Below are 16,186 nucleotides of genomic sequence, written 5' to 3'. Positions count from 1 at the left end.
CAATAGACTTAAAAATAAGAACCATATGATCATCTAGATAGATGCGGAAAAAGCTTTCGACAAAGTACAGCATCCCTTTATGTTCAAAACTCTAGAAAAATTAGGGATAACTGGATCATACCTCAACATTGTAAAAGCAATCTATGATAAGCCACAGGCCAGCATCATTCTGAATGGAGAAAAATTGAAGGCATTCCCTCTAAGATCCGGTACAAGACAGGGATGCCCTCTCTCACCACTTCTGTTCAACATAGTCCTCGAAACACTGGCCAGAGCAATTAGGCAGACGAAAGAAATTAAAGGCATAAAAATAGGAAAAGAAGAACTTAAATTATCACTATTTGCAGATGATATGATTCTATACCTAGGAGACCCAAAAGGGTCTACAAAGAAGCTATTAGAGCTAATAAATGAATTCAGCAAAGTGGCAGGATATAAGATCAACACGCATAAATCAAAGGCATTCCTGTATATCAGCGACAAAGCCTCTGAAACGGAAATGAGGACAACTACTCCATTCACAATATCCCCCCAAAAAATAAAATACTTGGGAATCAACCTAACAAAAGAGGTGAAAGATTTATACAATGAAAATTACAGAACCCTAAAGAAAGACATAGAAGAAGACCTTAGAAGATGGAAAAATATACCCTGCTCATGGATAGGCAGAACTAACATCATCAAAATGGCGATATTACCAAAAGTCCTATATAAGTTCAATGCAATGCCAATCAAAATCCCAACAGCATATCTTGTAGAAATCGATAAAAGAATCATGAAATTCATATGGAATAATAAAAGACCCAGAATAGCAAAAACAATACTAAGCAGGAAGTGTGAATCAGGCGGTATAGCGATACCAGACTTCAAACTATACTACAGAGCAATAGTAACAAAAACAGCATGGTACTGGTACCAAAACAGGCGGGTGGACCAATGGTACAGAATAGAGGACACAGTAACCAATCCACAAAACTACAACTATCTTATTTTTGATAAAGGGGCTAAAAGCATGCAATGGAGGAAGGATAGCATCTTCAACAAATGGTGCTGGGAAAACTGGAAATCCATTTGCACCAAAATGAATCTGAATCCCTATCTCTCGCCGTGCACAAAAGTTAACTCAAAATGGATCAAGGAGCTTGATATTAAATCAGAGACACGGCATCTGATAGAAGAAAGAGTTGGTTATGATCTACACGCTGTGGGATCGGGCTCCAAATTCCTCAATAGGACACCCATAGCGCTAGAGTTAACAAATAGAATCAACAAATGGGACTTACTCAAACTAAAAAGTTTTTTCTCAGCAAAAGAAACAATAAGAGAGATAAACAGGGAGCCTACATCCTGGGAACAAATCTTTACTCCACACACTTCAGATAGAGCCCTAATAACCAGAATATACAAAGAACTCAAAAAATTAGACAATAAGATAACAAATAACCCAATCAATAAATGGGCCAAGGACCTGAACAGACACTTCTCAGAGGAGGACATACAATCAATCAACAAGTACATGAAAAAATGCTCACCATCGCTAGCAGTCAGAGAAATGCAAATCAAAACTACCCTAAGATACCATCTCACTCCAGTAAGACTGGCAGCCATTAGGAAGTCAAACAACAATAAGTGCTGGAGAGGATGCGGGGAAAAGGGCACTCTTGTTCATTGCTGGTGGGACTGCAAATTGGTGCAGCCAATTTGGAAAGCAGTATGGAGATTTCTTGGAAAGCTGGGAATGGAACCACCATTTGACCCAGCTATTCCCCTTCTCGGTCTATTCCCTAAAGCCCTAACAAGAGCATGCTACAGGGACACTGCTACATCGATGTTCATAGCAGCTCAATTCACGATAGCAAGACTGTGGAACCAGCCTAGATGCCCTTCAATAGATGAATGGATAAAAAAAATGTGGCATTTATATACTATGGAGTATTACTCTGCATTAAAAAATGACAAAATCATAGAATTTGGAGGGAAATGGATGGCATTAGAGCAGATTATGCTAAGTCAAGCTAGTCAATCTTTAAAAAACAAATACCAAATGACTCCTTTGATATAAGGGGAGTAAACAAGGACAGGGTAGGGACGAAGAGCTTGAGAAGAAGATATACATTAAACAGGGATGAGAGGTGGGAGGGAAAGGGAGTGAGAAGGGAAATTGCATGGAAATGGAAGGCGATCCTCAGGGTTATACAAAATGTCATATAAGAGGAAAGGAGGGGCAAGACAAGATAATACAAATGGAAGAAATGATTTACAGTAGAAGGGGTAGAGAGAGAAAAGGGGAGGGGAGGAGGGGAGGGGAGGGGGTATAGTAGAGAATAGGGCAGACAGCAGAATACATCAGACACTAGAAAGGCAATAAGTCAATCAATGGAAGGGAAACTGATGTGATACAGCAATTTGTATACGGGGTAAAAGCGGGAGTTCATAATCCACGTGAATCAACCGTGTAATATGATGTATTAAGAACTATGTAATGTTATGAACGACCAATAAAAAAAAAAAATAGGACTGGGGATGTGGTTCACTGGTTAAATGCACTTGAGTTCAATCCCTGATACCTCGCCTTCAAAAAGAATAAGATTTGTGATATAAAAAAATAAATAAGGAAATAAAAATCGGCAACTTATATACAAGCCACCTTAAAACCTGGGACTAAGTGTATGTTAGTTTACATAATGAATGAGTAAATTCAATTCAATGATAGTGTAAAAAAAGCTAGAGACTGTCGATACCCATTAGTGATTTGTTTTTAATTAGAATATAATTGATTTTGTTTCATAGTGGCACATGAATCAGCATCCAGAGATCCATCTATGAAAATGCATATATGAATATAAGGAAATAACTGATATATAAACCAGATAGCTTAATGAATTTCATTTTGCATAATCAGAGCAGAGTAGCGATCACAAAACAGCGTATTCTAAACAGAAATAAAAGCAAGTTTGAATTTTTTCTTTCAGTATAAATTTTAAAATTTTATCTAGTTACAACAAATCTTTTATATGAACAAAATGTTGAATTTCTTATGGCTTCATTGCAAGTAAATATACAGTTGCTAAGCTAAGTGCAAAGTGTAATAGGTTAGAATCACAAATAATTTATAATTACCACCATTCCCTTTAATCTATGAAAGTAAACTTTTTTCTTATAAGTTTTGAAATTATTTAATAACCTCTGTTTTTCATTAAAATAAAAACTTGTGAAAAAGTTAGTTTAGTGTCCACATTGTTGCACACATGTTTTTAATAGTCATAATAATAATAAATGATCATTAGGGTTTTTTTATCTCAGAAACAAATATATTAAATTTAGCAGAAACGATAAGTGTATTTATACTTTAAGACAGTCTAAACAAACAGATAGCTTAAACATATAAACTACTATGTTATAAAATTAACTTCAATAGAGATTCACTAATTTATATATTTGGGGAAATTTGGGGAAAAGAATTTATTTGAAATTTTTCAGCATTTCTGAGGTATTTCCATATGTTCCTTATTTAAGCTTTTCCAACATCTGGGAACTTATTTCTTTATAATAAAATAATACAAGTTCAATAGTAAGGAATGGATTCATTCTTCCCTGTGGCCCATATGCTGTCTCCACTCAAAGCAATTCTTCCTTTTCTTTCAAGCAGTCAATCCAAATCAAATAACAAGTGATTCCATTTTCCTGACATTTCTCTTCTTATTAAGAGTTATCATTTCTCCATTGTGTATATATGCTAATTTTTTTTTTTTTTATCCATTCATCTACTGTAGGGCATCTAGGTTGGTTCCACAGTTTAGCTATTGTGAATCCTGCTGCTGTAAACATTGATGTGGCTGTGTCCTTATAGTATGCTGTTTTTAAGTCCTTTGGGTATAGACCAAGGAGAGGGATAGCTGGGTCAAATTCTGCTGTCATGTACTTTAAAAATAAAATCAATTAAATCAAAAGTGTTATCATTTCTCCTCTTTGTACAAATTCTTTTAAGACTCTACTTTTCCTTTTATAATTCCTGAAAGAGCATGAAAGTTTCTTTTTATACTAGTGTTTTTGTTCTGAATACACCCCAGTCTGTCTTCTGTTAAGTAGTATCAGGAATTGTTTCATTCCTAAATATAGTACATTAGGGTTCTTCAGAAAAGCAGAACCAATAGAAGACTCTAACCCAGGAGAACTACTGTGTAGCATCAATCTGAGTCTGAAGACCTGAGAACCAGGGAGCTAATGGTTTAAGTTCCAATTTGAAAACCAACAAGATGAAGAAGAGTGAATATACTGTCAGACTTTGAGTCTAAGCAGACCAGTGTTCCAGTTTCAATAATCATTCAGGACTTCAATTGATTGGATGAGGCTCTTCCAATAGGGAAAACAATCTGTTTTACTTATCTGTCAATTTAGATGTTAATCTCATCCAGAAACATCTTCACTCACATAACCAATAATATATTTGATCAAATGCCTGAGTACCCATGATCCAGTCAAGTTGACACATAAAATTAACAATCAAATTTATATGACCTTGAACTTTTATAATAGAATTCAAACTTTTTAGACAAGTTTTAATATCTCAAGTTATTAAATCAATACCATTCACACATATATGAAATACATATATATTTTCAAAATATATTTATTAAAATATATTTGCAAAATATATTAGTAATTTTGTAACTGGAAACTGTATGAATCAATTTTAACTTATACAGAAGGAACTGAAATTGTGATTTAACATTATACCCAAACAATGGAGTAATAATTAATTGTAAAAAAATAATATAAAAAATAATCCTAGAAAACTATATGTTGGAAATTATACAATGTGATTTTTTAAATAATAAATTTTAAATAAAATCAAGGTAAAAAGTATATATATGTATATGTGTTTGTGTCTGTGCTTATATATGTGAATACATATACATATTCACACATTTGTACAATCTTATACATACACTAAAATGATGCATATATCAACTTAGCTAAGTTGGAACTTAGCTAAATCTTGAAAATTTACCCCAGATTTTCTTTTGCATGTTTCAAGGTTAGAGTTTATCATGTGTCAGATTTAGAAGGTCACACTGAAGTAACAGGAATGTTTATGTTCTGAAGGTCACTTCAGGATTCTAGGTATTGTAGTAATTTGTCAGCATTACTGTTGACCTGTTGGGTTATTAGGTTGGTATGAGGTAGTGCTCACCCCTATGCTCCTCCAGCTTCTGCTTAATAATATCATTCAATTATTCAGATACGTGCAGCTCTGTAGCAAAGGAACCCATCACCTCTGAAGATTACTCAGCATCAAAGCAAAAAACACAGATCCAGTTTGGGTGCCAGTGGGTCAAGTGGGTTCAGTTTGTCCCCATTGATTTGTTTGTTCTTTCAGTTTCTTCTTGTCATTATTCTTTAACACATCCACTCTTCCTTCTTGAATACTGGTGGAACTTGCCTGTGGTCTGAGCCTCACCAGTAGACAAAGGAAATGCCCACCAGCTCCCATGATTGCATGAGGTCTAATTACTTTAATAAATTGTTTATGACCAAATCCTACCTGACAGCAATTTGATACTGGGATGTTAAATACTTCCATAACAAAAACTAAAATAGGTGATTTTGAGACTGAATAGCAGTGTGGAAAGGAGTGAGCTAGAAAGAAACTGAAAAGGCTCTTTTTCAGGAAAAGCTGAAGGATTCTATGAAACATGTAGAATATGTAGAAACATGTAGAAACCTTAAACAACTTAACAGAGATTCCAGAAAGTCTTAAAGGAAAGGAATGGAAATGTGATTAGGCACTAGAAGAAAGAAGATGGCTAACAGATGGCTTTAGAGAGTTTTTTTAAAAAAGTTTCCCATAGTAATATGAAAAATAGAAAAAATACTAATGGACTTAATTAAGAAAATTTTAAGGTCATATGTTAAGGGTGCTGTCTGGTTATGTTGTATTGTTTTGTTGCATTGAGTTGTGTTTCAGCTTTCCACATTGAAATGAGAAAAAGAGAAATATATGAAAGAATGACTATGTTTTCTTGCAATCCAGAGAAAACATAAAAGATCAAACCAGTGTTTTCAGCCAGCAAAAATGGTTCATAATTACTCAAATTAGCACTATTTGCCGACGATATGATTCTCTACCTAGAAGATCTAAAAAATTCCATCAGAAAACTTCTAGAACTAGTAAACGAATTCAGCAAAGTATCAAGACACAAAATCAACACCCATAAATCAAAGGCATTTCCATACATCAGTGACAAATCCTCTGAAAGGGAAACGAGGAAAACTACTCCATTTACAATAGCCTCAAAAATTAAAATTAAAATATTTGGGAATCAACCTAATGAAAGAGGTGAAAGACCTCTACAATGAAAACTACAGAATGCTAAAGAAAGGAATTAAAGAAGACCTTAGAAGATGAAAATATTTCCCTTGTTCTTGGACAGGCAGAATTAATAATGTGAAAATGACCATACTACTAAAAGCACTATACAGATTTAATGCAATTCCAATCAAAATCCCAAAATGACATTCCTCCTAGAAATAGAAAAAGCAGTCATGAAATTCATCTGGAAAAATAAGAGACCCAGAATAGCTAAAGCAATCTTTATTAAGAAGAGTGAAGCAGCTGGCATCACTATACCAGACTTTAAACTATACTACAGAGCAATAGTAACAAAAACAGCATGGTATTGGCACCAAAATAGACTGGTAGACCAATGGTACAGACTAGGGAACACAGAGACTAACTCACATAATTGCATTTATCTTATATTAGACAAAGGTTTCAAAAACATATTGGTGAAAAGATAGCCTCTTCAACAAATGGTGCTGGGAAAACTAGAAATCCATATGCATCAAAATGAAATTAAACCCCTATCTCTCACCATGCACAAAACTCAACTCAAAGTGAATCAAAGACCTAGGAATTAAACAGAGACACTGCACCTATTAGAAGTAAAACTGTAAAGTAAAACCAAATCTCCATCATGATGAATTAGGCCCCAACTTCCTTAATAAGTCTCCTATAGCACAAGAATTAATAAATGGAAACCAATAAATGGGATGGATTCAAACTCAAAAGCTTCTTGTCAGCAAAAGAAACAATCAGTGAGTTGAATAGAGAGCCTACAGCTTGGGAGCAAATTTTTGCCACTCACCCATCAGAGCACTAATTTCTAGGATATATAAAGAACTCAAAAAGCCAAAGAGCAAAAAACAAATAGCCCAATCAATAAATTGGCCAAAGAACCGAACAGACACCTCTTGGAAGATGATATACAATCAATCAACAAATATATGAAAAAATGTTCAACATCTCTAGCAATTAAAGAAATGCAAATCAAAACTATTCTATTTCATCTCACTCCAGTCAGAATGGCAGCTATCAAGAATACAAACAACAATAAGTGTTCGAGGGGGTTAGGGAAAAGGGCGCACTCTTACATTTCTAGTGGGACTGCAAATTGGTGCAACCAAGTTGAAAAGCACTATGAAGATTCCTTGGAAAACTTGGAATGGAACCACCATTTGACCCAGCTATCCCACTCCTCAGTCTATACCCAAAGGACTTAAAAACAGCATACAACAGGGACACAGCCACATCAATGTTTATAGCAAAACAATTCACAAGAGCTAAACTATGGAACCAATCTAGATGCCCTTCAGTAGATGAATGGATAAAGAAAATGTGGCATTTATACACAATGGAATATTACTCAGCATTAAAAGGGAATAAAATTATGGCACTTACAGGTAAATGGATGGAGTTGGAGAAGATTATGCTAAGTGAAGTTAGCCAATTCCAAAAAAAAACAAATGCTTTCTCTGATATAAGGAGGCTGATTCATAATGGGGTTGGGACGGGGAGCATGGGAGAATGAGATGAACTCTAGATAGGGCAAAAGGGTGGGAGGGGAAGCAGGGTCCATGGGGGTAAAAAAAAAATGGTGGAATGAGAAAGATATCTTTACCCTAAGTACTTGTATGAATACAGGAATGGTGTGAATACACTTTGTATACAACCAGAGATATGAAAAATTGTGTTCTGTATGTGTAATAAGAATTATAATGCATTCTGCTGTCAGATATAACAAATTAGAATTTTAAAAAATGTTAAATGTTCATGATTTATCATGACTTTCAAAGATCAGACTCAGGGTGAAGCTGAAAAATTCTCATTATGACCACAAAAAATATAATTTTATCTGCCATTTCATTGAAAAAATTTTTGTTAAAGAGTCTTAAAAAATGCTCCCAGATCCACTCTACTCCATTATATATGCAAGTTTTCAGGAAATTCTTTCACAACATAGATCCCAGATCCACTCTACTCCATTATATATGCAAGTTTTCAGGAAATTCTTTCACAACATAGATCCCAGATCCACTCTACTCCATTATATATGCAAGTTTTCAGGAAATTCTTTCGCACCACCACCAAAACAACAAATGCCTTTCTCAAAAATATTTTATGGGTCTTTTTGTCCATATTTATTGATAATAAATTAATATTCATATGTTTTAATCCCATAATGTTTTGAAAAAAATATCAGATTTTACTGAAAGAAACAGGAAGACTGAAGATAAAAACACATCTTTGGATCCCCATTTTTTTTTCAACTGGCATATTGTTGGCTGGACAATAACTCACTTGGAAATACAAGCCATTTATTATAGAAAATAATGGATGATTAGGAAAAAAGAATCAAAAGCCCAGGGAATACAGCCACAATCCAGAGAATACACCTCATCCTATGAAAGACCAAATCCTAGTAAGGGAATGAAAGACTTGTCCCTCACTGACTTTCAGAACTGCTATGGACAAATACCTATTGTTTGCCTCCTGTTTCCTCAATTTTTTGAGAAGTATATCCTTGTTCTCCCATTGTATGTTGGGCATAGGCAGATAAGTCTTTTTAGGTTACTAGTCTTTAAAAGAGATTCTTTAAATAAAAAGAGAGATCAAATGGAGAATTCATCTGAGGATCATTATACAAGCCTAAGCCTAATTGAAATGATGATATCCTGGACCACAAGCCTGAGCCTGATTCAGTTAAAACTCATGTGTATTATTGAGAGGAAGAAAGTTTACTTTGCATGTGGTAAGGTGTGAACTACTATGGCTAGTGAGTAGTTCATAACTCATGTTTACTCTTGTGTCTAGTGGGTAGTGTTAGGTGCAGGACAGGCTGAGTAAGCTGTCTGCAGGGCATGCCAAACAAAGTTAGCTGCAGGATGACCTGGCCTCTCAAAACCTCTGGTTCTTTATCAACTATTTGCTTCAAGCCCAAACGCCCAAGCCCCCGCTCAAGGCTGAACACTCAACCCCCTGCTCAAGGCCGAACACGTAACTCCCCTTGTGCCAACAAGGCAGCTTGCAGACCCAGAGACCTCATTAGATTTGGGCTATAAAAACTCCCTCCTGCCGGGCCCCTCTCTCTCTTGCTATCTCTCTTGCTTTCTCTCTCTCTCTCTCTCTCTTGTGCTCTCTCTCTCTCTTGTGCGCGCTCTCTCTCTCTCTCTCTCTCTCTCTCTCTCTCTCTCTCTCTCTCTCTCCTCTTTCTCTCTTTTCTCCTCTGTTGCGCTGCTGCAATAAAGATCTCTTGGTCGCTCTGAGTGTTGTGGTCACTTTTCTTTCAGGTAGTATATTTATTTCCCATGGATATATAACACTATTTTGCATCCAGTACCCTCTTTTAGAAACTAGCTATTCTATCACCCAAGAAGTATAATTGCCCTCATCTTAGAGTCTAGGCAGGATTGTGATTCACTTGTGGCCAATAAAATGTGGCAGAAGTAATGTTTTGTGGCTTTTGAGGTTAGTTCTTAAAAAGTGATGCACTTTTGTTGTTTCGTGATGGAACATTCAGCTTTGGATGACTGCCCCACCATGTAGGCAGTTTTGGCCAACAACCCCAGTCAATACCCAGAGTCATCAAAATGCAGATTTAAGGAGCCTCCGAATTATAATAGAACCAGTCATTGTGAATACCATTATTCAAGATTTTCCAAGCCAGAATCCAGACATCATGGAACCTCTCCATGAGCCCTGCCTGGATTCTGGATTTACAGGGTCAATAGACATAATTAAATGGATTTTTATGATACTGTGATTTGGATGTTTACTTCAGTTGGCAAAAATAGAAGCTGAAACAATATTGATAACTTTCCATAAGGAAAAAAAAGGCAGTCATCATAAAAGAGAATATCAAATAGTAATACATAAACCAAACCATACTTCAAATAAATACACAACGTCCACACTGAAAAGTGAAGAAAGAACTAGTTCAAATAACATATTTTGTCCAAATACAAAACAAAACTGAAAAAAAAAAATACTGACTTCTGGTTAACAGGCATCTTTACCATAGTGCCAGTGGACTTATCTGTTCTGCATATTTCTGCAGAATTAATCAAATGAGGAACCATGTTACAATTATGGAGGTGAGATTTCTTGAAAAAGAAAGTTACTCTTGGAGAAATGAGTTTCAAGTATGGAAAATTTGGAACTAGAATTAACTGTTAAGTATTGGAATTGAAAGTCTCAGAATACATTCATTTGTTTTTCTTTTTGTGGATAACACAGATAGATGACAGTCTCCTACCATTGTCTGCAAAGAAAGCTTAGAAACAATGATACCCTAGGAGATATAGTTATTAATATTGGTTCCTAGATACTTTTTCCTCAAAAAGAACCGAGGGCCTTTGAAAAAAACGGTTGATTGCCAATCTAAGCACAATTAGTACAAATGAGTATGAAATACTTTGTGACTTAAGGAAGCTATCAACAAATGATGGAAAGGCTGGGGATATAGCTTGGTTAATCCTACCACCACAAAAAAATAAGATTAAAGAAAGTAAAATGATGGAGAATTATGTAAAGCATAGAGAGCCATCTTCAAGTGGCTTTTACTGACCAAATCTGAGAGCAAGGCATCAACCTAAATTAAGTATTAGTAAAATAATCCATAAGTCTATAATTATATAAAGAAACGGAAAGACTCCTAAAATGTCAAGGAAGAGAGAGCTGTGTAGAATTGCCAGGCAAATAAATGTAGAATGAATGAGGGAATTAGAAAATGACAGTTTACCCACAATGTTAATTGCTTTGAGGAAAAATCACCAATGCAGGCTGAATCTAGGAGATCAATGTTTGATGAGAAACAGGCGATTTATACTCATATCTCCACAAATAGCTTATTGATTACAAAGGGAAAATAATAACTTGACAATGAAGAAATTTGGCAAAACCCACCAAGTTATCAAATTTAACAGCACAAGGAACAGGAGAAACTGAAATCATGTACTTCCTGATATGATGCATTGCAAAAAAAAAATGTCTGATGAAATGTTGATCTTCTGAAAAATTATGAACCCCCAAACACATGTCAAAAATATTCAATAAATAATTGGCCTAATGTCAATGTCATAAAACACAAAAGTCTTAAAACCTTTTTTAGGTTGAAGTAGAATTAAAAAGATGTTACGACTGAAAACAATCTAGAATTCCAGATCAGGTTCTAAGCAGAGAACAAAAATAGCCATAGATGACATTAGCAGGACAATGAGCAAAATTTCAAGATGAGCTGTGGGTTGCATAATAAATATTAAATTGCTAAATATTAAATTTCCTGATTTAGATCATTGGTTCAGAAAGAAATTTTCCTTTACTCTTAGGAATAAAAGGAAATATTTATGGTTAGAAGTGCATGCTTTTTGCTGCAACTAATTATTTGTGTACTCTCAAATGATAAGCATGCATGTGTGTATGTGTGTCCATAGAAAAATAGAGAACAGGAGAGGACGAGAGAAAAGAACAAAGAAAGGAAATAGAGAGTGAGCAAGAGTGAGCAAACGCTCAAATAAAAAGGACAAATGTTAACAAACGATGAGGACAAGCAAAGATTATGTGGAAATTATTTGCACTCTATTATTCTTGTAATTTTTCTCTAAGTTTAAAGTTATACTGAAATAAAATTTTCCCCCACTAAATATGTTAACAACAACTTAGAATTTTCAAGTCTTTCAAGCTAAACACATTGCAAGCTTAAAAGAATAAATTCTGCCTTTATAACTTAATTATAATAGGAAAATTATAATAGGAAAATACCCTTCCTCTGCACATCTAAACTATTATAATCATAAGCTTATGTGTCAGCATACAATGCAAGCATGTTACCAAAATAGAATTCGTTTTTACTCATATACTGCAAGAGTATAAAATTCCAATTCACAGTATACAAAGTCATTACACAGACTTTTTTTGCTTCCGAAATATTTTTTTTCTAAAATTTAAGTACCCACAGTAAATTTTATGTACTCAATAATTTTGAAATGTAAATATATTTTATGCTATGCTGACAATGAAGTGTTGAAAATTGTTTATTAGACATCGCATCATTTGGAAATGGAAGATTTTGAGAATTATGGAATACAAATGTAATGATATACTTAGAAATACAACAGATATATTAATCACTTTATTGAAAATGAATATTGAAATTATTTATAATAAGATACATTTTAATATATTTAATATATTATATATTTTAATATATAATATGATATAATGTATCATATTATATATATTATATATTATAATATATTTTTGTTATATATTATATATATGATAAAAATAGCAGGAGAAACAAAGTGCAATAGGAAATTAATATTAGTGTATTAGATTCATATTATTCATATGGCATTAGCTAGACAACATACTTAATGTGTTATTTAATAATAATGACTTTCCTTAGAATTTTTAAATAATTATAAAAATTCCCTGGATATTATCAAAATAACATTTAAAACTTAAAAGCACTCTAATAACAAAGTTTTGTTCTTATTTCTCAGTAATGGATAAACTTCATTTTGAAAATTTTCCTTATTGATACTCAAACCTATCCCACAGGAAGAAACACATTAGCTAAATCTTGAAGAATAAATGGATGCTTTGTGAACTGAAAAAGACACGTGTCATTTCAAAGGTCTAGTTCTAAAGGACTTAGCATATTTTTTGAAGAGCTCAATGTTTCACAAGACTTAAAGTGGAAAGAAGGAAAGGAAAACTTTGGATTATGATCAAAGACAAGGCAGGCATGATGGGCTAGTTTAGATTATAAGTGGCCTCATAAAATCAAAATAAGGAACTTAGATTGTATCCTACAGGCAAAAGAATGCATTAGCTGTTTTAAGGAAATTGAATTTTTTGGTAGAAAATTTTGGAAAGAAAACTCTAGCAGGAGGATGAAAATGTAATATATTAGCCAAAAACAAAAACTTAGTCATAAGACCAAATAGGAAATTATTTTCATAGATCAAGTAAATGATATCAAAGGCTAAAGACTACATGACACTAACAGAAAAATAGAATATTTAGTGTTTTGTAATTTATTGGATGTTGTACATATCATACTGGTTTCAGGGCTTGGAGACTGGGTAAATAACAGAGCCAACACATCTTAATTTGCAATTTGTAGTGTATGGTGTTTTTAATGGTTCTTAAATGCAGTCAGTAATTGGAAATATAAACCATCTTCATACTTCCTCTGAATAACTCAATGAACTATATAGTCCATGTGGACAAAGCCAATTAAACTTTTAGTTTCTGACCTAGTTTTGTGTACATGTGATCCTATGGAAAATGCTACACAAAGTCTTTACACAGCCAATGGGGCTGCTATACACAGATCTCTACAGCAAGCTGCCTCCAGGATTGGAGAACAACATTATTTTCTGAAAATACACAAAGTCAACCTTCCCTGAATGGAGAGTACTTCAAATAGAATTTATGTACCAAATTCACATACAAGAATGTATTTTTGTGAAGTTCTCAGGCAATTAGAATTCAACTTTACAGAATAATTTTGGACAAAAATATTTAAAGGGTTGTTTTTTTTTTTGACACAGCTTGGTGGAAAAAGAAAAAGCCTAAATAATATCCTGACCTTTTTATTTTTTTAGTTTACAAATAAAAAGCATACATGTGCATCACGTACAACATGCAGCCTATGTATCATAGACAACATGCATACTTTGTGGAGTGGCTGAATCAGGTGTGTGGTGATTTCTTAACTTTGGTTTTCATTTGTATCTCTCTGATGATTAGTCATGTTGAGCCCCTTTTCATGCACCTGTTGGACATAGATGTATCTTCTGTTGAAAATTGCTTTCACAAGTCTTTTGTCCATTTTACTCAATTGTGTTGTTTTCTCTCTATTGAGCTGAGTTCTTCATACATTTTAAATATTAATCCCTTATCAGATATATCATTTGTAAATATTCTCTCCCAGTCAGGAGGTTGTCCTGCAATGATTTCTTTAACTGTGCAGAGCAATTTAATTTGATGTTTTCTCATTTGTCATATTTGCTTTCATTGCTTGAACTTTTGGATTCGTATCTAAAAAGAAAATCATTGCCCACAAATTATTTTTTAAAGTATGGAAAATAGTCAAAATTTATCTATGATTATTTTTTCCTTTCAAGAATGTATTGACAGAATAGTCAATAAAATAAATAAAAATAAGGTTAGACTAAAATTATAAGTAAACACATCAATAATTTCCCATTATAACTACTAACTCATTACTTCTAAATATTATATCACTTGTATCATATCCACAAAATATAAATATTGCAATGCTCAATACAAGCTCCCTTAGGGCTCATTTCTTTCAGGAAAATCTCTTGAATTGTGCGTGTGTGTCAAGAGTGTGTAGGAATCTTTATGCTTTATTAGCCTCTAAAAACCGATTAGTTGGGACCATGGATTAAACAGCAAGGAGATTTCCCAAGATTTTCTCTTTTACTTATTTAAATATTATCTCAGATGTATTCTATTTATTTCTCATAATCCACAAGTAATGTGAAGTTAGTGTTAAGAGTAGAACAAAGGTAATCACTGAAAATATTTTACCAAAGAAAATTTTCCTTTCATTATCTGTGCTTATGAAATGACTTCAGTCTGTTTTTTTGTTTTTATACTCATATGTTTTTCTGGATTTATACTTTTCTGACTTTTATAATTATGACAAAATGAATCCTAATGTTATGCATAACAAAAAAACAATCAAAAATAAGTTATTTTCTGGGGAGTACAATTATAATGATTCTTAAAATTCTGCAAAATAAAATCATAATTCTTGGTAGGCTATTCAATGCTCTAAAGCTTCGTTGAAACAAATTAAATTTTACTTCCTTTGAACACAAATTGACTTTCATTAAAAATAATAAATAAATAATATTCAAGCTGTTAAATAGAACCCCCAGAGATCTGCCTATAACATCTTGCCTATCATTAACAATACTCTATTGTACACTCAAAATTTCATTAAGAGGTTAATAGCTCACGTTCAGTGTTCTCACTTAAAAATATATATATATTAAAGTAAAATTTAAAAACCTATTGGTTATTTTTAAAAAAAGCCTAAGTACATAATAAAAAAGATAATACCCCAACTATAGACATAAAATATATAATTATAAAATGTATAAATATAGTTTTTATATAACTATACCATATATAAAAATGCTCTATCTGAAGTGCAGTTTGTTAAGATTTTCTCTCATTCTGTAGGCTCTGTCTTCATGATCTTGATTGTTTCCTTTTGGTAGTGCAGCCATTATGACAATATTACTTCTGCCTATCCAAGAACATGGGAGAACTTTCCACCTTCTAAGGTCTTCAAAATCTTTCTTTAGTGTTCTATAACTTTCATTGTAGAAGTCTTTCACCTCTTTTGTTAGACTGATGCCCAAATATTTTTTGGAGGCTATTATGAAATGGGATAAGTTTTTTAATATCTTTTTCAGTTGTTTCATCATTTATATATGGAAATGAAATTGATTTATGGGTGTTAATGTTATATCCTGCTACATTGCTGAATTCATTTGTGAGTTTTAGAAGTTTTCTGGAGTATTTTTCAGTTTTTTAAATACAATTGGCCAATAGTAAGAGCTTGAGTTCTTCTTTTTGTATTCATATTTCTTTATTTCTTTCTTTTGGCCATTTGCTTTGGCCAGAGTTTCAGGATTATGTTGAATAAAAGTGGTGAAAGAGATTATCTTTGTCTTGGTCCAGTTTTTAGAGGGAATGCTTTCATTTTTTCTCCATTTAGAATGATGTTGGCCTTGGGTTTAACATATATAACAATGTTGAGGTATATTTCTACTATCCCTTGTTTTTCTAGTGTTTTGA

This window comes from Urocitellus parryii, chromosome 14, assembly GCF_045843805.1.
Source record: "Urocitellus parryii isolate mUroPar1 chromosome 14, mUroPar1.hap1, whole genome shotgun sequence".
In the NCBI taxonomy this organism is placed as follows: domain Eukaryota; kingdom Metazoa; phylum Chordata; class Mammalia; order Rodentia; family Sciuridae; genus Urocitellus; species Urocitellus parryii.
The sequence above is the reverse complement of the archived record's forward strand: the minus strand, read 5'-3'. Positions refer to the sequence as shown.